The sequence below is a fragment of the Cryptomeria japonica genome, chromosome 6 (genome assembly GCF_030272615.1).
Source record: "Cryptomeria japonica chromosome 6, Sugi_1.0, whole genome shotgun sequence".
NCBI lineage: Eukaryota > Viridiplantae > Streptophyta > Pinopsida > Cupressales > Cupressaceae > Cryptomeria > Cryptomeria japonica.
Genome location: NC_081410.1, coordinates 163,863,965 through 163,889,383, shown reverse-complemented (window position 1 = coordinate 163,889,383; position 25,419 = coordinate 163,863,965). Strand labels below are relative to the sequence as shown.

General features: G+C 37.8%; 1 pseudogene; it reads left to right on the top strand.

Moving 5' to 3' along the window:
* Nucleotides 1–21,954: 21,954 nt before the first annotated feature.
* On the top strand, nucleotides 21,955–23,184 carry LOC131033345 (photosystem II CP43 reaction center protein-like; annotated as a pseudogene).
* Nucleotides 23,185–25,419: the final 2,235 nt, after the last annotated feature.

Genomic DNA, 25,419 nt, shown 5'->3' with positions numbered 1-25,419 from the left:
CAGACTCCGTCAAGGCGAGGCGGCTCCGAGGGAGGGAGTTCCTCATAGCTATAGTGGGCTCCCATTGTATCAGTATATATACCATGATTGTATTGTAGACACCTGCGGGTGATTCTTTTGTAGCCATATGATTCTTTTGACATCATTGTATTATGACACATTTGATTATATATGAGAGATGATCCATTTTTGCGGCAGCTATATGCACGTGTACCTTATGTGATGAAATGTTCTCATGTGATGCATGTTTTATGATATGGATGCTTATATGATGCAATGCAATATATTTTTGTTCTTTTATGTTGTATATGTGATGCATGATGCAAATGTGAATGGATGTAATGCAAATGAATATGATAATGCAAATGATTATTTACATAATGAAAATGTGAGATGTGCTAACATGTGTTGTATGCAGGATGTGATGCAGTTGTGATATCTATATGTATGTATGAAATGCTTATATGTGGTGATGCAGGTGCAACTATATGAAATGCAAATGTTTTTGGTGTGTCATTATACTCAGTCATGTGATAGCGGGCTACGCGGACTCGAGAAGGACTATGGAAGTCAATCAAGAAAGGGGGATGGAAGATAGAAGATATGAACGTAAAAGAGCTTCTTGTGCGTTATCATCATTGAGCTTTATTATGGCAAAATAGGTTATGACAATCGAGGCATTTGTTCGGCCCAGAAAGTCATTGTACCTGTTTGCATGGAGATAAGACAGTCACAAACAAGGAATGCCCCAGTTCATACTAGACTCACAGTGTCCTCATATCCTTGGACAAGTCATAGCATTACTAAAAGACAATCCACAGACAGCAAATGCAAGTAGGTGACGATACCCCATCCTCGCCTTTCTAGTCAAAGACATCCTGGAGATAGAATCTCTAGTCAGAGACATCCCGGAAAAGCTAAAAGACATGTCACCAAAAAGATAAAATCAAAAGAAAACCAAGGCTCGACACCAACATCCACTGTAGTCCTCAAGTTTAGTGTCTCTTGTCACTTGTATAAGTCAAATTTTGATTGTGGTCACAATGTTCACTTTCACAAAAAGGATAGATAGCACTGAACCATATGTTGTCTGAGTCTGTTAAAAGATTTAATTTGTTGAAGCCCATTGTTGCTGCTGTGTCTCCTTGGAAACTGACTGAATCCATGAAACTGATACCTTATTGTGGAGAAGGCGAAACTTTTATTGTGGATTGTGCGCGGATAGACTGAAGAAAGCTGAAAGAAACTGTACTCCTCGAAACATGCGATGTTCTCAGTTCCACACCCATTACTAGACACAGGAATTGGCCGTAGTCACAGATAGGATCTGATTTATTATGGATGGAAAAGGGAGTGAAAGGGGAGGGTTATGGATGTCTAACCAATCTTGGGTAGATCAATAACAAGCCATGATGGGAATGGGCAAGTTTATTGTGAGCGAATAAGTTGTGAGTGTGTGCAAAGTGAAAGGATGAAAGTGAATCCTGAAGGAGGGAGGAGCAAAGTCCCTACGCATGGCGCTGGTGACCCAGTTTTCACCATGGTACTTGCCCAGGGCGCCACCGAAGTGGTTTTCACCATTGGACGAAATTATTTCTCTTTACTTTTTTGGATTTTTTCAATTTTTTTGCTGTCACAAGGCGCCTGTTTGCCAGGTTTTCACCAAGTAACGATTTTTTTTGTTTTTATAATTTTTTTTTGTATTTTTGAATTTTTTTTGATTTTTTTGTATTTTTGAATTAGGATATTCTGAAAAGCTATGTGTAGAACCTGCGAAGGTGCATGCTATTGATAGGATCCTCCAAGGGTTCACCTTCTGTAGTTGAGAGCTGATATGCCCCAGATCCATATACTGCTGTGATGATGTAAGGACCAAGCCAGTTGGGTTCAAATTTGCCCTTCTTTTCTCTATCTTGTTGATTCTTGGGGTTCTCTCTGAGGACTAAGTCACCTACCTCAAATGTGCGAGGCTTGACCTTGTGATTGTAACTGCGACTCATTCGTTGTTGGTAAGCCTTGAGATGATTAAAAGCAGTGTGTCGTCGTTCCTCCAGCAGTTCTAGTTCCTGTAAGCGAGAGACCCTGTAGTCTTCATCGTTGATTATGTTTTTCAAGGAGACCCGTAAAGAAGGTAACTCGACCTCAATAGGCAAGATGGCTTCAGCACCGTAGACAAGTGAGTAAGGTGTAGCTCCTGTAGGTGTGCGGACACTGGTACGATAGGCCCAAAGTGCGGGATTGAGTTGGACATGCCAGTTACGGCCAGCGTCGTCGACTGTCTTTTTAAGTATTTTGAGAATTGTTTTGTTAGACGCCTCAGCTTGGCCATTACCTTGGGGGTAATATGGTGTGGAGAAACGATGAGAGATATGGAAGCGCTCACAGAGTTCACGAACATCCTGGTTCTTGAAAGGACGCCCGTTGTCAGTGATAATGGAAGTAGGGATCCCGTATCGGCAAATGATGTAGTTCAGGATGAAAGTAGCGATTTGTTTCCCAGTAACTTGTGTGAGAGGCACGGCTTCAATCCACTTTGTGAAATACTCTGTGGCTGTGATAATGAATTTATGTCCATTGGAAGAAGGAGGGTGAATCTTGCCTATGAGATCGAGTCCCCACTGACAAAAGGGCCAAGGAGATGCAAGTGGCTGTAGTTCCTGCGCTGGTGCATGTATGAGGTCTCCATGTATTTGACACTGCTTACACTTCTTGACAAACTGATATGCATCTTTTTCCATAGTAGGCTAGTAATATCCAGTCCTGATAAGTTTCTTGGCCAAGGTAGGACCACTAGTATGCGGACCACATATCCCTTCGTGCACTTCTCGTAATGCAATCTGAGCTTCGTCACTCTCTAAACATCTAAGGAGGGTGCCATCTAGACCTCGTCGGTATAGGATATCAGCTAGGATAACGTATCGAGAGGATTGGCGGATGAAAGTGCGGCGTTGGTTGTTCAATAAATCGGGAGGTAAGATGTTGTCGCGAAGGTATGTGAATATGGAACCATATAACTGGGATTCAGGACCAACAACACATATCATTTCCGTAGGAGTGCTCTCATATGACGGAATCAGCAGGTTGTCCACCAGGAACTCATAGCAGGTCTCATTTTGCGATAGGTCAATGAGCGAAGCAATTGTAGCCATGGCATCAGCAGCACGATTCTGTTCTCTTGGTATCTGCTCAAACTCTATCTTTGTAAAGTGTTGTTTCAGATCATCTACCAGTTGTTTGTAAGGCATTAGCTTTTCATCTTTTGTTTGATAATCATCAGTTGCTTGACGGATGACAAGTTGAGAATCGCCAAAAACACGAAGTTCCTGGATCTTCCACTGAACTGCAATTCTTAGCCCCGTTGTTAATGCCTCGTATTCCGCTATATTGTTGGTGCAAGGAAATGATAAGCGGTATGACTTTGGTATAGAATCACCTTGGGGAGTTATAAAGAGTATACCCGCTCCTGCCCCATGCTGTGTGTATGAGCCATCAAAGTATAGTTGCCATGACTTTGCAGGTGATATTGTTAGAATGGACTCATCTGGAAATTCTGACTGTAGAGGAACATCATCTATCATGGGAGCATCTGCCAATTGATCTGCAATGGCTTGTCCTTTTATGGCTTTTCTATCCACGTATTCAATGTCGAATTCACTCAAAATCATTACCCACTTGGCCAGTCGCCCAGTAAGTGTAGCTTTGTTGAGCAGATATTTTAGTGGATCAATTCTGGCAATCAACTTGGTCTTGTGAGTAAGCATGTAATGTCGTAATTTTTGTGAAGCGAAGACCACAGCGAGACATGCACGCTCAATTGGTGTGTAGTTTAGCTCATATCCCACCAATGTGCGACTGATATAGTAGACTGCTTTTTCCTTGCCGTCAGGTACTTGCTGTGCTAGGAGTGCCCCCAGTGCTGTTGGAGTAGCTGATATGTAAAGTAGCAATGGTTGATCCGGAATTGGTGGCATCAAAACTGGCAGGTTCAAAAGGTAGTCTTTGAGTGCCTGAAAAGCCTGTTGACAGTTCTCATCCCATTTGAACTTAATGTTTTTGCGTAGCAGGTGCTGGAAAGGATTGCACTTATCTGCAAGTTGTGCTATGAATCTTCGTATGGACTGGAGTCTCCCTTGTAAAGACCGAAGTTGACTGATATTCTTGGGTGGCGGCATGTCCAAGATAGCCTTGACTTTTGCTGGATCCGCTTCTATTCCTCTTTTAGACACAATGAATCCTAGGAGCTTCCCGGAGGTTACTCCAAAGACACATTTCTTTGGATTTAATCTTACCTTGTATTTTTCCAGCCTATCAAAAGTAACTGAAAGTATATCCAAGTGTGTATTTCTGTCTATTGATTTAACCAAAAGGTCGTCAACATAATCTTCCACCGTTACATGCATGAGATCATGGAAGATAGTAGTCATGGCTCGTTGATACGTGGCACCTGCATTTTTCAGCCCAAAGGGCATGACATTCCAGCAGAAGGTTCCCCATGGACAAGTGAATGATGTTTTATGTTGATCTTCAGGTGCAATCCTGATCTGATTATATCCAGAAAATCCGTCCATTAAAGATAACATCTCATGGCCTGCTGTGAGATCAACAATTAAATCAATGTTTGGTAGTGGGAAATCATCCTTCGGACAAGCCTTGTTGATATCCCTGAAGTCTGTACATATTCGGATGCTGCGATCTGGTTTGCTGACAGGTACTAAATTGGAAATCCATTCAGGATAATCAATTGGGCGTATGAATCCGACATCTAGTAATTTCTCGAGCTCTGCCTTGACTAATAGTGCCACTTGTGGATGCATTTTCCTCAATTTCTGTTTTACTGGTTTTGCCCCCGGTTTGACTGTTAAATGATGCATTACTAAGTCGGGGTCTAGTCCAGGCATATCAGCATAAGACCATGCGAAGTTGACTTGTCGTTCCTTAAAGAAGCTTATGAACCTTGCTTTCTCGGCCTCTGTCAATGATTGCGCCAAAAATATGTTGTGTGGAACCTCTGCTGTACCAATGTTTGTCTTTATAGTCTCCTCTACCAACATGGATGATTTTTCCTCGTATGATGCTGGGAGAATGTCAAGCCTTCCATCTTCGGGCGCCTCAGAGAGGTTTTCACCTTCAGATACGTCCTTTCTTTTTACTTTTTTAGAGTCGGAGAGCGCCACAGTGTGGTTTTCGCCATAAGACCCTTGTTTTGTTTTTATTTTCACATTTTTGCGACTAGAAGGCCCGACACCCTCACCAAAGTATGCCATGTTATTTAGCTCTATGGCGTATCCTGCTTTATGGTCTCCAAGAGGAAGATCTTCGCGAATGCCTAGATAATCAACAATAGCTTCGTCATTTTGAAATGTATCAAACTGTGGTGGTCCATCCTGATCCCAGTCAATGAGTTGGGGGTGAACGAGGGGAAGGTCTTTAGTGTTTTTAGAGTCCGCAAGGCTAATAGTGAAGATGTGGTTATATTCAGGTATGTCAAGGTAGTTATCGAGGTCGTCAATGGCACTCTCCTCATCAGTGTCGATCGTGAGTGAGTCCAAATTATCATCACTAGTAGCACCCTCAGGGACAGGTGTCCTCATCCTATGTGATCCTGACCTAGGGCCTTGAAACGAAGTTTGTACGGGATCCTTACGAGTCGGTTCTTGACCAACTCTGAATTTCTTGTAAAACTCCTCCTCCTCTGTTAGTTCATCTGACTCTCTAAATGTCTCATTGAGTTCATAGTCGCTGGAGGATTTGTCTGAACCCCATTCCCACTCATTGGAGTCTGTGGAATAATTATCCTCTTGTTGAACTTCAGCCACTTTGACTCGCCATATCTGTTTTGTTCTCTTATTGTGAATCTTGGGATTTAGAAAACCAAGCCCCTTGGAGCGTTCCCTTCTTGTAGTTAGCTCAGGTTGTAGAGGCTCCATGACACCTTCTTTGCGTAGTCCGAGAGGACTTTTTCCATCATACCCGAATCTCTGCAGAATTTTGAAACCTTTACCATAGTTTTCACAGGGTATTATAATTTGATCATGTGTATCATCTTTAGCGTCCTTATATAGCATTTTATATAAATTTTCTTCCTCTAGTTCGCCCCATTTTTGAAAGATGGTAGGATCCCATTTGAGTAGCATGATGGAGATTTGCTTATTAGGATGTGGCCTCCCATATTCCTTGGGGGAGTTCATGACTTGTCGTAAGAACATTGTTTGATTCAGAGTGTATTCTCCCATGCCTTTGTCTTGAAACTTGGCTCTAAGTTCACCTTGTTTGGATGTCGAGGGCTTTAATGACTCAGGATCAATATATGCTAAAGAAGGAGTAGCTTCACGATTGCTAGGAATGATAGTCTCAGTATGTGATCTCAAGTTATTGCAATATATGAATGGATTTGGATCACCATTGACCGTTACCTCGACTCCATTATGAGGAAATTTTATGCACTGATGGTACGTTGATGGGACTGCTCTCATTTCATGAATCCACGGACGTCCTAGCAATATGTTATACGTGAGGTCTAGATCCAGGACTTGACAAATCACGTCCTTTGTGACTGGCCCTATTCTTAGTGGTAGGATGACTGTGCCCTTGGATGAACGCTCTTCATCATCATAAGCCTTAATAGTGATTTGGTTCATAGAATTCACAGCTTTGTCAGAATATCCCAATTGTCTGATGGTGCTTAATGTACAAATATTAAGACCTGCTCCTCCATCTATCAGAACTCGTTTTATTCGGTGTTTATGTATGAAGGCTTCAATATGTAGAGGTGCATTATGAGGCTGACTTATGGAGGCGTCATCGGCTTCTGTGAATGTGAGGGAGTGTGGAACAGATAGGTATCCCACCATGGCTTGAAACTGATCCACGTTTAGATCAGTAGGGACAACAGTATCTCTCAAGGTTTTATCAAGGATAGCTTTATGTGCAGGAGATATACGTAAGAGCTCAAGAATAGAGATGAGTGCGGGTGTTTTCCCTAATTGCTCTACAAGGTCGTACTCAGGCTTAGTTGACGGAAGATTGGTATTCTTAGTAGAGGTACCTGGCAATGTGATCTTACCTCGACGGGTTGTAACATGACATTCGGAGGTAGATGTGGACGAAGATCCCACACCTTTTAGGACAATTTTAGGTCGCTGAGGAGGATTCTCAGGATTTCTATTTTTGATAGTAATGGTAGAAATATGATTGTCCATTGAGATGTGATTAATAGTGGAATCATAATTGTAAGATGTTCTGGTGTAATTGGCTTGATCATCTGTGACTTTGCCTTTTCCCTTGTCATGTTTTGGGAATGGTTCCTTAAACACCTCATGCTCTTGGTTAGATGAATGTCCCTCAATCTCAATATCTCCTCTGTCAATGAGATCTTGTACAATGTTTTTCAATCGATGGCAATTACTTGTCTTATGACCCTTGCTCTTATGAAACTCGCAATATTCATCATCATTCCACCAATTCGGTTTTACCTTTGGTTCATATGGAGGAAAATCTGGGACCGTGATCACCTTGTTTGCCACAAGCTTTTTGAATACTGATTCAAGTGGTTCTCCCAATGGAGTGTACTTCCTTCGTGGTTTAGCAGCCGTTTGATTGTTCACTTGATTGTTGGTAGAACTTGGTCCAGAAAAGACGAACTTTGGTCTCACTGTGTTGGCATCAACAACGCCATCATTAACTGTATTCTTGTTCTTGTTCCAAAACTTTGGTTTGTCCTTTCCCTTAAAGTCCTCTTTGTTTTCTTTGAATAGTTTGATAACTCCTTGTTCAATCAAGACCTTTTCTGTTGCTAGGCCCTTTTCAATGACATCCTTAAATGTAGACAAACAAGCTTTTCTGAGATCATAGCCAATAGCCTTGTTAACATTTTGTGTGAACATTTCCACCATTTGTTTTTGCGGGATTTCACAAGAGCATCTACTAGCTAAGTTTCTCCATCTTTGCAAAAATGACGCAAAAGATTCTCCTTCTTTTTGTTTCGTATTGCACAAGGTAGTAACTGAGACATCTGTTTCAATGTTGTAAGAGAAATGTTGGATGAATGCCTCTGCCAAGTCGCCCCATGACTTAATACCAGGAGGTAATTGAGAAAACCATTCCATCGCTTGATCTCCTAAGCTCTGTGGGAACAACCTCATTAAGTATGTTTCTTCTGCTGCTACCTCAATGCAAGCTGTGAAGAATTGTCTTATGTGTGCCTTGGGGTCTCCTCTCCCTCTATATTTGTCGAATTTTGGTGTTACAAAGTGCGGAGGAAACGGAGGCATTGGAATGCTCTTATCAAAGGGATAAGGGCATATATCTCTCATAGTATATGTGGGTTTTGATGTGCCCATGTCTTCCACTTTCTTTTGTAGATCTCTAATTTGTTGCTCCAAATTATTTTTGGGAGGAGATGGATTTCTTATAGCATGTCCCATGTTTGAAACACCCATTTGAGGAGGAACTTGTTGCATATATGGATGATACTGATCGTAAACATGTCCATATGGAGGTCTATATTGTTGCGACATGTATGGAGCGCTTGGCATAATTTCTTGTTGAGGGACCCCATATATGTTTTGTGTATATAAACCATATTCAATGGGCCTTTCATTTTCCATTGTGTTGCCCCCAATTTTGGCATGAGGTCTCCTTGTGTCAAAATTTTGAGGAAGTCCTTGAGTATCCATTTGTCTTGGTTGACCCATATCTTGAGCATGTGTTTGAACATAAGGCCTCCATGATGGTCTTTGAGCGTAAGTATCATGCATTTGAGCTTGTATATGTGGGATTGCTGGTTTCTGAAGCAAAACTGATGGTGACTCCGGCATCATATTATTTGGTCCTCCACTATTAGGTCGAGTTTGTTGTGAAGGTCTACTTTCCATAAGTTGAGATAAGTCAAAATCATGTGGTATTTTGGCTCCACTTTGTGCCATCATGTTTAGAAAGTATTGACGATCTCTCCTCATTATCTCTTCAACCAATCTATTGAATTGAGGGTCCATTATAGATTCTTGTATGTCTGCTGATAGTATTGAAGAATTGTCCACATTATCATTGTGTGTAGCGTTGTGTATAGCGTTTGCGCTTTCCACATTTGGATTGTGTCTATAAACATTCATGTCTGGTAATGTAGTGTGCTCAGGATTGTAGAAGACATCATTGTCATACTCATAAGAACTCATGTTTACGGACCCTTGAGTTTCTTTAGCTATTCTCCTAGATTTTTGAAGACGGGTTTCAACCATGAACTAGGTGTTTAGCAATATGTGAGAAATTAGACGAAAATGACAAGAGTATGGAAGACTAAGAGTTGTATGGAATGTAAATGAATCTGAAGTTTACTTGCAATGTCCAAAGTGTGAGACCAAGTATGTATGTAGTAGAGTAGGTGTAACTTCCAAAGAGAGGATAGTTTCTCTTGATGAGGTAAGCTGACCTTGACTCTAAGTAAGACCAAATGAGACCCAAAGGTAAGAAACCTTGATGAGGGACCACTTAGCAAAGTGTTGTAGTATGTAGTGTGTTGACAAAGTATAGTGAGGACAAGCAAGTGACCTTTTGACTCAAGTTTAGACAAGTATGAATGTAAAATGAGGTATGAAGCAATGATGGACTGTGTAAGACCTTAGAACAGGCTGAATGCTAGATGAAATCTGAGGAGACAACCGAGGAAGCTCAAGTATGCCAAAACTGATTTCTTTGTTTACTTGACTGTTAAACTTTTCAAATCCTGACACAGACGCCTCTGTATACTTCACAGACGCGGTTTTAAGACACAGACGCTATTCTATTTGACGCAGACGTGATTCTGAGATTTCCTGATTTATATTTGCTGGGACTGTAATAGTTTTTTGCAATTGTGGACACAGACGCGCCTGTATACTTCACAAACGCGATTTCCAGACACAGACGTGTCTCTGTTCTACCCAGACGCTGATAAAACACAGACGCTATTCTGTACTTCACAGACGCGTTTATCAGACACAGACGCGATTATAACCGACACAGACGCGTTTCTGCAACCTTAGTGCAATCTTTCCTATCTGTGAATTTGTTTTGCTGTGACCAAATCTGATTTTTCGACTGTTTTTTCGTGACAAGAGGACACAGTGTTGATGACCCAATGTTTGCAGACTGTTTAGACTCCAAAAAGTGTGTTGTTTGATGTAAAAAGTTTTTGCATACACTTGAAGACACAAAAGACACAATATTTTGCTGTTTTGTCTTGATTGTTTGAATGTTTATCATAAGTCAAGCACAATTCTTATGGCTGGCCAGGACAATAATTGTTGATCCCACATGGGGTTTTACCCCCGAGGCTACGCTATTCAGAGCGGATACTTAGATGCTTGACCTCACTGGCTCCACCCTCGGCACTCACTTCTCGGGTCAGCCAAGCATCAGTCCCCATGAAAACTCCCCATGGCGAACTTTGTATCTCTACTAAGAACCGTATGTGTGTGGGCCGCTACCAGAGGTCCGACCTCCTGCCTCAACAATTAGAAGGATTTGGGCATCTAAAACAATGAGGTGCTAGTAAGGGCATCCGCTCGTGTGGCCATACATGCGGCACTTTCAGCTCTGTCAATACAGAAGGCTCCCAGCCGGTAGGGGTTACGCCTTACAAATGATCAAATAAATTTGATCAAACGGGTTTATGGGGAGACATAGTGTCGGTATGAACTAATCAGCACACGTTATTCATAGTTTTCACCATGAATACATTTGATTATAGTGGCTTGGAAGAAGATGGCTTTTCTTTTGCTACCACTTGGGTCGTTCTCTTCTCACTAGTAGTCCTAATGACCACACGGGAAGACAGGCCCTCTAAAGAGTAAACAAAAAGAGCCTATTGCTCAAGACACAAAAGACAATGGTTCAATTTTAGTGCACCAATTGAAGTGTTTGCTAAGCTATGAAAACAAGGCACACAATAAAATTACAAAAACCCTAGCCAAGACCCTGCAACAAAATTGTTAGTAGTTTGGGTTGTTTCAAGTGATAACCCCTCCCTGCAAGCACACAAGTTAGGTAAATTTTAAGAAAACCCAAAAGACTTTGTGAAAAAGGGGCCTTCAACAAAAACGTATTTGCCTCCAAAACAAGCTGCACAAACCAGGTTAGCTAGATCTGCAAAGGTTAGCCGAAAATAAACCAGATCTGAAACCCTAAGTACAAAATCCGAAAACCCGAATCGAAAAACTTGAAAAATTTGCAAAACAGAATGCACAGACGCTGTTATACCAGACACAGACGCGTCTGTCTGACACAGACGCGGTTCTGTGATTCTCAGACGCGATCTAAGAACACAGACGCCTCTTTCTTCTACAGACGCGATCAGATGGTGCACAGACGCGATTAGGGCTCACAGACGCGACTTTCGGAAACCTGCAAAAAAATAGAAATAACAGAAACACAGACGCGATCCAAGATATCACAGACGCCTCTGAAATACAAAAACGCGATCCGAGCACTCGCAGACGCGGAAAAAATTAAAATGTCGTCGAAATCGTCCGATCTGCAACTTCAAAAATGCCGAATCTGCAACAAAATGTTAAATGCAAAGGGACAAGAGTCCCACCGGGCGTGCCAAAATGTATATGGTGAAAATGGATAGCAATAAACAACAATATTTGAAAGACTAAAATGGATTCAACCACCAAACCCTAGCCTAACAATGAACAAAGATCCACCATAACATATGAAGATAACCTAAGACAATGCAAATAACTCAAAATCACAAAGATTATACCATCACATGTCCAATAGGGTTTTGATCTCCATTCTTCCTATCTCCATTGATCTTGTTTGATATGCTTGCTCTCAGATTTTTGTATGCACAAGAGCTCAACAAAGAACGGAATGTGGTTGCAAGTAGAATTGTAGTGTAGTCAATTGATCAAGTAGTTAGGGTTTTACAATGAAGAAAGCATCTCCTTAAATAGAAGACACAATATGAAATGGAGGGTTAAGATTGAGAGGTGTAAAAAGAGAGGTCGGCTAGGATTAGAGGGTAGGTATAAGAAATACCAAAATAATGAAAGAAGTAGGTAGTGTAGGAAATAAGAGATGAATGACATGTGTCATGTGTAGAAAAAGATAATGAACTAATTAAATAAATAAAGATTTATTTAATTAATAGAAGAAATAGAACAATTAAATAAATAAAATATTTATTTAATTTAGGAAAGGGATAATTTAAATAAATAAATGTATTTATTTAAATGAGAAATAAGGCTAGAAGAGGATAAATGAATTAATTAAATAAATAAAATTTATTTAATTAATAGAAGAATTAGGCTTAGATAATTAAATAAATAAAATATTTATTTAATTAAACATGACAATTTTGAGTGTCTACAGTTTACATTGTGAACACTGAGTTGTTGCTCGATGTAGGGGTTGTAGCTCCTTGGGTTGGTGCCCTAAAGTCAGGGGTTGGTGCTCCTTTGGGTTGTAGCCCATAAATCAGGTAGGGGTTGGTGCTCCTTTGGTTGGTGCCCTAAACTTTGTAACTATGTTTATTGTGAGGTTGGATTGGAGTAGTAGACTCCAGTAACTTTGCTGGTTGAGGTTTTTCCCATCTTGGGTTTTCCTCATATATGTTGGTTTTATGTGATGTCCCCTTGTGAGTGTGTTTGCATTTAAGTGAGTCTCCTCCATAATCAGTAAGTCTACATTGAGTTAAATCTATCAACTGGTATGCTCACATAGGTTTGCAAAAAGAAAAGGGATTTGAGAACAACTAATTCACCCCCTCCCCCTCTCAGTGGTGCATTGTGTCTAACACTATTTCCATGCACTTGCCCTCAATCTCAAATTTTGTCTAGTTTTAAATTCACATGTGTTTTTAAATGAACTATATTGGATTTACATTTATGGATCTAAACCTTAAATGTAGAAATGAACTATGCATACAAAAATAATCAAGCTAGAATTTGTTGTCATGAACTTGCTTGCCTTGACTTTCACAATCTATGTTTGTAAATAAGTGGTGTCAATAAACACCATTAAGAATTTTGCTAGCCTTTGATTGTTCTCTTATGGTTAAACCCATTTTGTTGATTTAATGGTTTGGTGAAAATGAATAAAGCTATGATAAGTAAACATGCAATTATGCCTATGATGTTAATCTAAGTCGATGATGCAATATTAGTGTTGTATGATAGTATATGAGTGATACAAAAATTAGAATGAGACCTTGTGTGTTCTGAAATGGTTGAAATGAAGTAGGGTTTGTGCTTAAACACAACTCCTCACCACACTAGTTAACAAAAATTTGCACTCAAATCAATAAGAAATGACTAGGTAGAGGGAGTTGTCTTGGACCAAATTTAATTTTGAATTTAGAAACTCTTTGGGTCATTTGTAGGCCTACAACTAGGTGGGTTAGTATTATGCCTACCAATTTGAACTAGAATAAAAAAATGATATATTAGAGATTGAGACTAGTAATTGGAAATGTATGTAAATGGATTTGAGATTAACTTATTTACTGTTTTGCATGCTAAAGAAACGAAGAAGGGCGAGGACCAAATATATACCAAGCAATGAAAGGTCAAACCCTAATCAAAATTAAATAATGAGACACAAGAGAGGGTGGATCTAAACCTTAATCATGTATGAAATAAAAAACAAGCAATAAGATGAGAAAACCTAAGGAGCTCACCAAAATGTAAAGATATAGAATGAATTTCTTTACTAGAATTAGGTATTATGAAGATGAAAAGCAATACATTCAAATTAACTTGGTTTCGAGCTATAACATACATCATATTATAGTATTTAGAAAATTATAAATTAAAAGGAATGAAAGCATTTAACTAATTTTAGGGAAAAATAAATAGTTTTCTACTAATTTGCTCATAACTTTCAAATTATAACTGAAGAAGTTGAGAAATACAACTCCAGAGATCCCAAGAACACCTGCAAGCAAAATATCTGTCACAAGAGAAGAATGGAGACAAAAAAGTAATAATGGCTCTAAAGAAAAAGATTATCATTCAAAAAGGGAATTGTTAGAGTTATCATGTATTAGCTAATAATTATTTATTTAATTATTAGTCTATTATCCTCTACACCTAAGCTAAACTTAGGCATTTAATAATATTGTAGGTATTTTAATTATTAAATACACTTTATCCCTTTAGGGTTTCTTTAGGGATGCATTAGGATTTTTTGATCTCCTTTTATAAAGATTGATCCCTTTGTAATTATTCATTCAGTCATTAGATAATCAATATGATTTATCTTTCTGGATCAACAATCTTTTGACCTCCATAGATATTTACTTCTCTCTTGTTTCGTGACAGGTGTTTGATTACAGGTGATCTTCGGAGTTGTGGGTTGACCAATCATTCTATAATGGTATCAGAGCGGATCTGCAATTCCTGTCCAATTTTTGAGAAACCTATTATTTGGAGCGACTTTGGTGTTGGCGATTTGATTACTAGGACATATATTTCTTTGGCTTGTTTATTAGCTCCTTGGCGATTTTTTGTGGAGATTGATTTCAGTTGGTGGCGTTGTCTTTGCCATTTTTCGAGTGCTCCTCCATGCTTGCGATAATTTAGAGTCTATGTAACAACGACTTTTGTTGTTGGTGGAGATTAATTTGATTTCTTCGCGATCTCTCTCATACATGCATATAGTGGCTCATTTGTTTTCAAGTGAACTCATAGATGGGTTGGTTCTTTTACATGAGGCTCTATTTTTAGCTTTTACATGCATGTTCGACTAGTGTATGAGGCTCTATTTCTTCACATGCACTGACCGTTAATATTCATTCAGTGCAACTCTTAAGTGTTTGATTGCAAGTCGTGTTTTCTTTGCATGTATCACCATTAATGGGCTGTTTCCTCCTTTAGCGACAGAAATAGCGCTACTCTATTATGGGGTTGATGAATTTTGTGTTGTGTTGACCATAAAATTATTAGCTAGTCGACGGTATTTTTCTCATGTACCTCTTTGCAAACACCAGTGGTTTCTTTCGGCAAAATGGTAGACTTGTTGATTCATTCTCATGCATAGTGGGACAGAGTATATTTTTTGGTGGGGGCAATTTGCATGTTTGTTGGATCGGCTACTTCATTGTTTTTGGTTTGGTCGCCATATCGTTTTTTGGGGGCTGAATTATTTTTTGGTATCATCGAATTTTATTGCCATCGACATAAGTTTATGTGGATTGGACGGTGGTTGGTTGATGGTTTCATTGCTCCGTGGTGATGCTCTTTGCATGGAGGCTTCTATTTTTAAGGCAGTTTGCATGTCTTTATTGGCAGCTTGTTTTTTTTGGTCAATCATTCTATGCATTCATATTCATGCATGGAGCACTCTCTTTCATTTTGGGGACTACTTCTTGCATGCTCATAGCGAGGAGATTAGGCATGTTTGATCTTCCAGTGCATGTTTGATTTGTTACATGCATAAAGGTTGATTTCTTGTTGCATCGAGAGGTTTGGTCCATGCAGTGTTTGACTTTGGGCGATGCTTTGTTTGCATGGGAGTTGATTTTCATTTTTGCATGGTAAATTAACTATTTTTTTGCTCGTGGTGCCTTTCTACCTTTTATGGTCCATTTGGTTATTGTAGACATCATTTTGTAAGCTTTGTTCTTTTTTGCAAATGCACTGAGATAAAGTGCCATTATGCCTTGCATGCTTGGGATCTTGCACATCTTGTGCCTTATTGTACACACACTCCATTATAAAGTGTCATGGGGGGTTTGTTCTTTGCCTTTGTTTGCCATCTACCTTTGTCCCGTGAGTGTTCCTTCCATGATAGTAACCTCATGATGTGTGTCAAGTGACTGTTCCTTCCATGACACTAGCCTTTATATGTGTTTGTACTTTCTGCTGGACTCTCGATGTTCTTGGTTCTTTGTCATGCAGTTTTTCTTGGCATTCAGTTTCAGTGTACCTGTCACCTCTCCTTTGTTAGCATTATGGGGGGGTTTCTCTTGTTGGTTGTTGGTTCTAATACTTCCTTGGTTCGTTGGAGTGAGCTATGTATTCAGTATTTGTTCCTATGTACTAGGTGGATGCAGCGACTGGTTTCCCTTGCATTTTGGTGAGATGGATCATTTACCATAGGGACACTCTTTCATTCCTATTTTTGGAGGCAACCTTCCATCTTCGCTTGATCATCTCTTTAGACTATGGTGTTTTTGCCATCTGTATCTTCGAGTTTAGTTGTTTGCCTTTGTTTGCCATCTGATTAGAGTAGTGTTATTTGAGGGCATTTATGTAGATTACAGTCTTCTCTACCTGATCATCTTCTATTTCAGCAGGTTCTTCAGATCGATAGTTATTCTTCGACAATGTTTGCAACTTCATGCTTCAGTGGTGTTCTTCATGTTCATCATTTCTTCCTGTTTTCAGGAACATTCTCTAGTTTGGAGGCTTCTTCAATCCTTCACTAGTCTTCATCTCTTTTTGGAGTAGAGTTTTTTCCCGTGTGGTTTTCTCTATTTCTCCGCTTTACAGAGACTCTTTTATACTTGGGTACCTCATCGGGCCTAGTTGCCAGGACCCATTGTTACTTTCATGCATTTTGCTTACATGCATTTTTATCCTTAGTTATTTTTAGCTACTCCCTAAGTTCATCTTAAGGGGGGGGTGTTAGAGTTATCATGTATTAGCTAATAATTATTTATTTAATTATTAGTCTATTATCCTCTACACTTAAGCTAAACTTAGGCATTTAATAACATTGTAATACACTTTATCCCTTTAGAGTTTCTTTAGGGATGCATTAGGGTTTTTTGATCTCCTTTTATAAGGATTGATCCCTTTGTAATTATTCATTCAGTCATTAGATAATCAACATGATTCATCTTTCTGGATCAACAATCTTTTGGCCTCCATAGATAGTTGCTTCTCTCTTGTTTCGTGGCAGGTGTTTGATTGCAGGTGATCTTCAGAGTTGTGGGTTGAGCAATCATTCTAATAGGAATGAATAAAGAAATACAATACAATCCTTATAAAAGGAGATTATGCAACCCTAAAAAACCCTAAAGGGATAATGTGTATTTAATAATTAGAATAATTATTAAATACCTACAATATTATTAAATGCCTAAGTTTAGCTTAAGTGTAGAGGATAATAGACTAATAATTAAATAAATAATTATTAGCTAATACATGATAACTCTAACACCCCCCCTTAAGATGAACTTAGGGAGTAGCTAAAAACAACTAAGGAAAAAAAAATGCATGTAAACAAAATGCATGAAAGTAACAATGGGTCCCGACAACTAGGCTTGATGAGGTACCCAAGTACAAAAGATCCCTCACAACTCGAGAAAAGTAGAAAACTTCATGGGAAAAAATCCTCTCCTAAAGAGAGAAATACAAGAGAAGGACTGAAGAAGCCTCCAAACAAGATAATGTCTAAGAAAAAAGGAACAAAGGATGAACATGAAGAACACCACTGTAGCATGAAGCTGCAAACATTGTTGAAGAATAATTGTCGATCTGAAGAACCTCACTGAAACAAAAGATGATCAGGTAGAGAAGACTGTAATCTACATGAGTGCCCTCAAATAACACTACTCGAATAAGATGGCAAACAGAGACAAACAACTGAACTCGAAGATACAGATGGCAAAAACACCAAAGTCTGAAGAGTTGATCAATCAAAAATGGAAGGTTGCCTCCAAAAATAGGAATGAAAGAGTGTCCATATAGTAAATGATCCAGCTCACCAAAATGCATAGGTAACCAACCATTGCATCCGCCTAGTACATAGGAACAAATACCGAAGACATAGCTCACTCCAACGAACTAAGGAAGCATTAGAACCAACAACCAACAGGGGAAAACCCCTATAATGTTGACAAAGGAGAGCGGATGGGTACACTGAAACTGAAAGCCAAGAACCAAGAACATCGAGAGTGCAACAAAAAGTACAAACACATATAAAAGCTAGTGTCGTGGAAGGAACACTCACTTGACACACATCATGAGGCTAATATCATGGAAGGAACACTCACATGCCAAAGGTAGATGGTAAACAAATGCAAACATAAAACCCCCCATGGCACTTTATAATGGAGTGAGAGTACAATAAGGCACAAGATGTGCAAGAACCCATAATACATGTGCAATACAAAGGTACTTTATCTCGGTGCGTTTACAAAATAGAAAATGCTTACAAAATGATGTATACAATTCTCAAAGAAGACAAAAGGCTGGAAATACAGAAATAATAGCCAAAGATGAGTCATCCCACACAAAGAAATTGATCCCATGAGCTAAAACATCCAAGATATTCACTAGAGTGCATAAATGCGAAAAATTGAATAAAATGTACCTGGAGTAGAATATGGAAAGAAGACCCATACCATTGGAAAGTGCATAGAACCAACTTTCCAATGATATCTCATGTGCCAAAAACGAAGTCTGGATGCTCAAGCTATGCCTCTCAGAGTGCAAAAAAGAACTTGTAGCTTTGACATAAAAAAAGACATCAAAACAACAAAAATAGAAGATCAAACCTACAGATCTGAAGAGAGCTTAGGAAGAGCTTTCTAACGGCTATTTGTTTGCCAAAATACGACTCCGTTTGCCCAAGTAATGACAAAAAAATGACCCCCCCATCAAAAAACATGCAAAAAAGGGCCAGGAGTGGTGACTGGGCAGAGGTGGCAGGTGAGCCAAGTTGAGCAACAGTGGAGGTGGCGCAGTGCAATGGTGGCAGTCGGGTGACAGTGTGGCAGCTGCTGCAATGGTGGAGGTTACCACTACCGATAGTGGTGGCGGTGAACAAACCATCGACGGTTACTGTTGCAGCAGTGGCGGCTACCGCAACCAGTAGCGGGGAGTTTGGATGGCCACGATAGTTAGTAAATCGCCGGTGGCAGCGGCCTGGGCACGCCGTTAAACTACCCAAATATATATATATATATATATATATATATATATTTTCTCGAAATGTATGCCCAAAAGGGCAAAACACCAAAAAAATAAATTCAGAGCCAAAGTTGTCCAAATTGGACAAATTTTATATGAAAATGGGGGGTTTTGGGTGTTCTGAGTTCAACAGTGAAGTCTGTTTGAGCCAAATATGCTCAGAAACAAAGAAGCACCCTAGATTTTTTTTTTTTAAAACTGAAAATCTTAAGACCCTAGCCTCCAAAAATTCTTCTGAAAAATCAAGAACAAGTAGCAGCAGATGAAGACTCTGATACCATGAAGAAGTTGAGAAATACAACTTCATAGATCCCAAGAACACCTGTCACAAGAAAAGAATGGAGATAAAAAACAATAATGGCTTTGAAGAAAAAGATTATCATTCAGAGAAGGAATGAATAAAGAAATACAATACAATCTTTATAAAAGGAGATTATGCAACTCTAAAGAAACCCTAAAGAGATAATGTGTATTTAATAATTAGAATACCTACAATATTATTAATTGCCTAAGTTTAGCTTAAGTGTAGAGGATAATAGACTAATAATTAAATAAATAATTATTAGCTAATACATAATAACTCTAACAATAACTTATGATTGCTTATTCTTGAATGTGTTAGAAATAGAGTAACAAAATATAAATTGGGTCATTCTCAAAATCTAAGTTTGAAATTAAAAGTGTGGAAACAAACTAGATCAAATTTGCATGTGTGAATCTAAACCTTGTTTGTGGAAATGAACTATCGATATAAAACTTGGTTTGGACAAAGGTTATTACCAAAAACTTAGGGAAAGTGTACTAGTAGCCATTATAGCTAACTTTGCACACCCACAGATTTTAAACAGTACATCGGATTTTGACAATTTTTTTTTGGTTGTCTCCACATGTGAATTAATTGCTTATAGTTGTTGTTTTGGCTTCTAGGTAGTAACGATGCATGTTGTGGAGTTCATTATGCGTGCAAGGGTAAAAAAGTACACATCTCAAAGTGTTGTTTGATACTTTCTTAAAGATGTCCCAATAACCATACATTTAAAATTGTCAATACTTATGCACAAATGCCCTAGTAGTTGTGCGCTATGGGTACCAATAAAGATGCACAAATGGGTCAATTATGCTCCAAAAAAGCTAAAAAAATGCGTGTCTATTGGTACATGTGAGCTTTATTAATGGGCTTTTAGTTCTTTGTTTTTTGGTTTTTTTAAAGTTAGTATTTGGGAGGTTGGGTGTGCAAAGAGTGGACGATTATTGGAACATGAACGATAACTGATGTTGTTCCCTTAATTATGTTGATTTTACAATCTATAATTGTTAAAAAATGATGTCGATAGACATTACTTTGAAATTTGCTAGCCCAAATTTGTTCTTTAATGAAATTGTTTTTGTTAATTTTCTTACTATTTTACAAGGGGAAGAGCATGAGTAGTGGATCACGTTCCAATAACTAATCACTCCTCATCCAACCCCCCAATTACTAATTTTAAAGGAGCTAGCAAAATGATAATGAAAAGCTTACTAATAAGTTTCACATGTACCAATAGTCAGTTGTTTTTTAGTCTTTTTGAGCTTTTTTAATCCATAATTGGCCCATTTGTGCACCACTACTAGGCCATTTGTGCACAACTGTTGGGGCATTTGTCCACAAGTACTGGCAATTTTGAGTGGACGGTTATTGGAAAATCTTTAAGTAGGTATCAGGTGACACTTTAAAATGTGTACTTTTTGACCCTTGTGCGCATAACTGACAAAAAAATTGACAACAACAACAAAAAATAAAGTTGCATAAGCTGATAAGTTGCATATGAAGACGACAACAAAAATATTTGGCAAAATCCAATACACTATTTAAAAATTCTAGATGTACGAAATTAACTATATCCACTATTGATAGGCTTCCCCTATATAGGAACCTTTTCCCCCCAATAAATACTTACGATCAGGCCTGGAATTTGATGACCACCCCTATCTGTCATGTGATTTTTTTATGACGGTTTTGTCATTGCAATGCCTTTCATTTGACATTTTAAGAAAAATGTTAATTGTCAAAAAATATTTAATTTCGAGAAAGTACAATTGCAAACATAAATTTTATTAATAAATTTTAAAAAATAGAACATAATTGTATAAACTACAAAAGTATATACCTTAAGTTTCACAGAAGACTTAAGCTACACTAAAATGCAAATGTTATTTATTGAAAAGAAATGAAAATCTTTGTCTTTCAAATGATATCTTATATAGATTAAAAAAAAAGAGCAAAAATTTAGAAAACAATGATAAAATTTCGTAATATATGCAAAAAAATTAAATTTTTATTTAAGTTTCTAGATTCATACCCAAAAAATCTTGTTTACAATTGAAATGGAAACTATTCTAAAATTTTATTTTAAAATATCATTTAAATTATGACAAGTTTCTATATTGACATATAAGACAATCTTATTAAAAATATTTTAAAATATCATTTAAATTATGACAAGTTTCTATATTGACATATAAGACAATCTTATTAAAACTATTAAAAAAAATAAAATTTAGTGTCGTTGGGTGGGAAACTATAGTTGGGTTGAGTGGGAATGTGGCACCTACTAGCTCCCCTCCCCCCCTCCAATATGTAGTTAGAGTTGCTAGAATAAGAGGATATAGTTGATAGGTCGACAGTTTCATTAACAACAACATTTGCCCCACTGAATCACCTACTGGATCGACTTCTTATAGCTATGCCACTGGCTCTATCTCCGCCTCTCATGCCCCTAGATAAACTCCTTCCTCTTATTCCCTCCCATCCCTAGCTCCCGAAAGACTGAATCATGCTTATCCTTAACAGAAGACCAGCACCAGGTATAGGTCTTTCTCTCGTGATTTAGAATACTATTTTGTGTATAAATGGCAACAACAACAACCTTTGATTATGGTGTTGGCATGTTACGTATAAAAGTATCCATGAATAGATTTGTTCGACACAAAACTTGTACCCATGAGTAGATTTGTTTGACACGGCAGACGCTTGTACCCATGAATAGATTTGTTCGACACAGAACTTGTACCCATGAGTATCAGAGTGGAAAAGACTTTATTTGAAGATGGTGATGGTGCAAATACATTATGTGTTTTTAATCCAACTCAAGTCGAAGAGACTTATTCTATAGTCACTGCAAACCATTTTTGGTCTCAAATTTTGGGGGTTGCTTTTTCCAATAAACGTTGGTTACATTTCTTCATGTTATTTGTGTCGGTGACCGGTTTATGGATGAGTGCCATTGGAGTAGTTGGCCTAGCTCTGAACTTATGTGCTTATGATTTTGTTTCGCAGGAGATTCGTGCAGCAGAAGATCCTGAATTTGAGACTTTTTATACAAAAATTACTCTTTTGTATAAAGGTATTTGTGCTTGGATGGTGACTCAAGATCAGCCTCATGAAAACCTTATATTCCCTAAGGAGGTTCTAACCTGTGGAAATGCTCTTTAATGGAACTCTAACTTTAGCTGGTCGTGACCAAGAAACCACTGGTTTTGCTTGGTGGGCTGGTAATGCCCGACTTATTAATTTGTCAGGCAAATTACTTGGGGGCTCATGTGGCTCATGCCGGATTAATTGTATTATGGGCTGGAGCAATGAATCTATTTGAAGTGGCTCATTTTGTACTGGAAAAACCTATGTATGAACAAGGATTGATTTTACTTCCCCATCTAGCTTCTCTAGGATGGGGAGTCGGTCCTATTGGGGAAATCGTGGACACTTTTTCCTATTTTGTACCCGGGGTACTTCACTTAATTTTTTCCGTAGTTTTAGGCTTCGGTGGTATTTATCACGCACTAATTGGACCCGAAACTTTAGAAGAATCTTTTCCATTTTTTGGTTATGTATGAAAAGATAGGAACAAAATGACTACAATTTTAGGTATTCACCCAATCTTGCTAGGTGTTGGTGCTTTTCTCCTAGTGTTTAAGGTTTTGTATTTTGGTGGCATATATGATACTTGAGCTCGGGCTCCCGATAGTAGAGGTGGAAGAAAAATTACGAACCTTACACTTAACCCAAGTACTATATTTGGTTATTTACTCAAATCCCCTTTTGGAGGGGAGGGATGGATTGTTAGTGATCTAAAAGATCTAATTGGAGGACGTGTGGTTAGGTTCCATTTGTATCTTCAGTGGTATCTGACACATCTTAACAAAACCTTTTGCGTGGGCTCGCCGTGCATTTGTATGGTCCGGAGAAGCTCACTTATCCTATAGTAAGCTTACAATGCACGGTGTTAGGCAAAGAAAAAGATAAAAGTACACTGGTGTTCCCGCAGAGTGCGTTGAGCTCTCATGGTCACCACATGTACAAAAAAACAGACGCAAACTAATGGGCTTGACGTGAGAGAAACTTTGAGAGACAGATGACGCAAAGTATATAAAAAAATTTCTTTTTTGCTCAAATTTGGAGCAAAAGCACAAAAGTATCTTGTTTTAACTACTCTACAGAAATCTCATGTACGTCCCCAAATTTCAGAGTAGATTTCATCACTAGGACCTGAAATTCAAGCATCCAATATATGTCTATTCAAAACTTTTATAGTATTAACTTAAGTTCTAAACATTGCAAATTAACAAGGGGAGGAACACAACAAAATTGGTGAGGTATGCATGGATAGAGGCCAAAATAAAGGTCAATCAATTTAAGATCAGTCTTATCATATTTTTCTGATTGATTCATAAAATGGGTATGAGAGTTTGTGGTGTTGGAAAAGCAAGTCTTTAGAATCATAGAAAATTGTAGTACAAATTAGATGCAAATCAAATACAGATAAAATAGAATAACAAAATATTTAAGCACATCATCAACACAAGAATTTACACGGTAAATTTCTAGCAATATGTTAAGCAAATCTTTTTGAAGTAAAGTATAAGTAATTGTATTGCTTAGAGAAAACAAAGTACATTACAATTTTCATATGATTGCCACATAAAAATATATAATATATTTTTCATACGATTGCCACAATCAAATCTAGGACTTTTTATAAACAACCTAGATTTAATCTATACAAAAAGTATGCTTTTAATTGTAAGATTTTGTTTTGCCAACTATTGTGTCTAAATCCTCATTTTGTAGTGGTCCTAACTCGACAACCCTTATGCTGCACCCTTGAAGGCAATAGTTGTTACCCTCCTTAGAATAAGGTAGGTTGGTCTCTAAGCCACACCCAAAAAGGTCCACAAATTTAACACCTCTTTTAATTGTTTTAATAATTCCAACAAGTGGATTCTTATATGGATTGAAATGAATTAGGTGTGTCCTTAGCACACAAGTTAATAAATTTGTACTTAAATTTCTAGGATTTGAAGGTGTGGGTTTTATTTTTTGTTGTAGGCGTTTGTTGTACTTTTCTATGTGTTTGGATGGTAACTGAGATCCTGAGACATCATCCATTGGTGATATCTTTCACAAGAATAGATCGATGCATTTTGCTAGTGTTACAAGGTTGTTTGCTAGTGGCATTTGTTGTGTTTTTATGTACAAAAGTAGTTGCATATTTATTTTTCAGTTTTTTTGTAGGTGTGATCGCTGATATGTGAGTATCTTTCTAGTGCTTCCAACTTCATTGAGAAATTTTATTTGTTGTAGCATCTTTATGTGCATTTTGGGTGAAATTGGGCAATGCAGCGTTGAGATTTGCAATGTATAAAAAACCCAATTTGGTATAGAAGTGCAATATTAGTTTCATTTAAAAATCAAATTAATATGATAAATATAAGCTGCAAGAGGTTTTTGGTCAATTGGTGTAATTACAGTAATGACTAGCTTACTAGTCTATGTTGATTTTATGTACAAATTACAATTTATGTTTACAAATAAATTCCTGAGGGTTTGAGCATCATATTTTGCTTCAAATTTGCTATATTTTATGTTGTTAAAAGTAATTTTGGAAAAAATATTCTATTTGGAACATTACATCACCTCGAGCAAAGGGAAGTTTGTAGTGCATGGTAGATTGGTCTTTTAAAACCCCATTGTATAGAATGATTCCTCATTATTGAAGCTCGTTGGCAATGAATGATCTAATTTTGGGTGGATAGAATGGTAATTTTATATCCCATTTACAAATGTTTTGTTATATGCCTTTTGTATAGTGTATACTATTAAGTAAAGCATTTTGGTATTTAGTACAATATCTCATATGCACCACTAGGCAATATGCACATCTCCTTGGTATTTAGCTACCAATGTTATCCACAATATGGGAAAGTCCACATCTCTCACTTTGATTTGGTATAATAACCTTTATAAATAAAAAATAAAAATAAAAATATTTATTTAATTTTGAAATGAAATAAAAGTTCCTTTAAAATTATCTAGCTAACAATTCTCTTATCTAATGGACTATGGAAATATCATGTATCTTATTTAGGCTAATCAATCAATCAATCAATCAATCAATCAATTTAGTAAATAAATTAGATAATAGAGTTGATTCTTTAAAAGAAATGTTGAAATGTTTATATAAATAAATATTAAATTGGT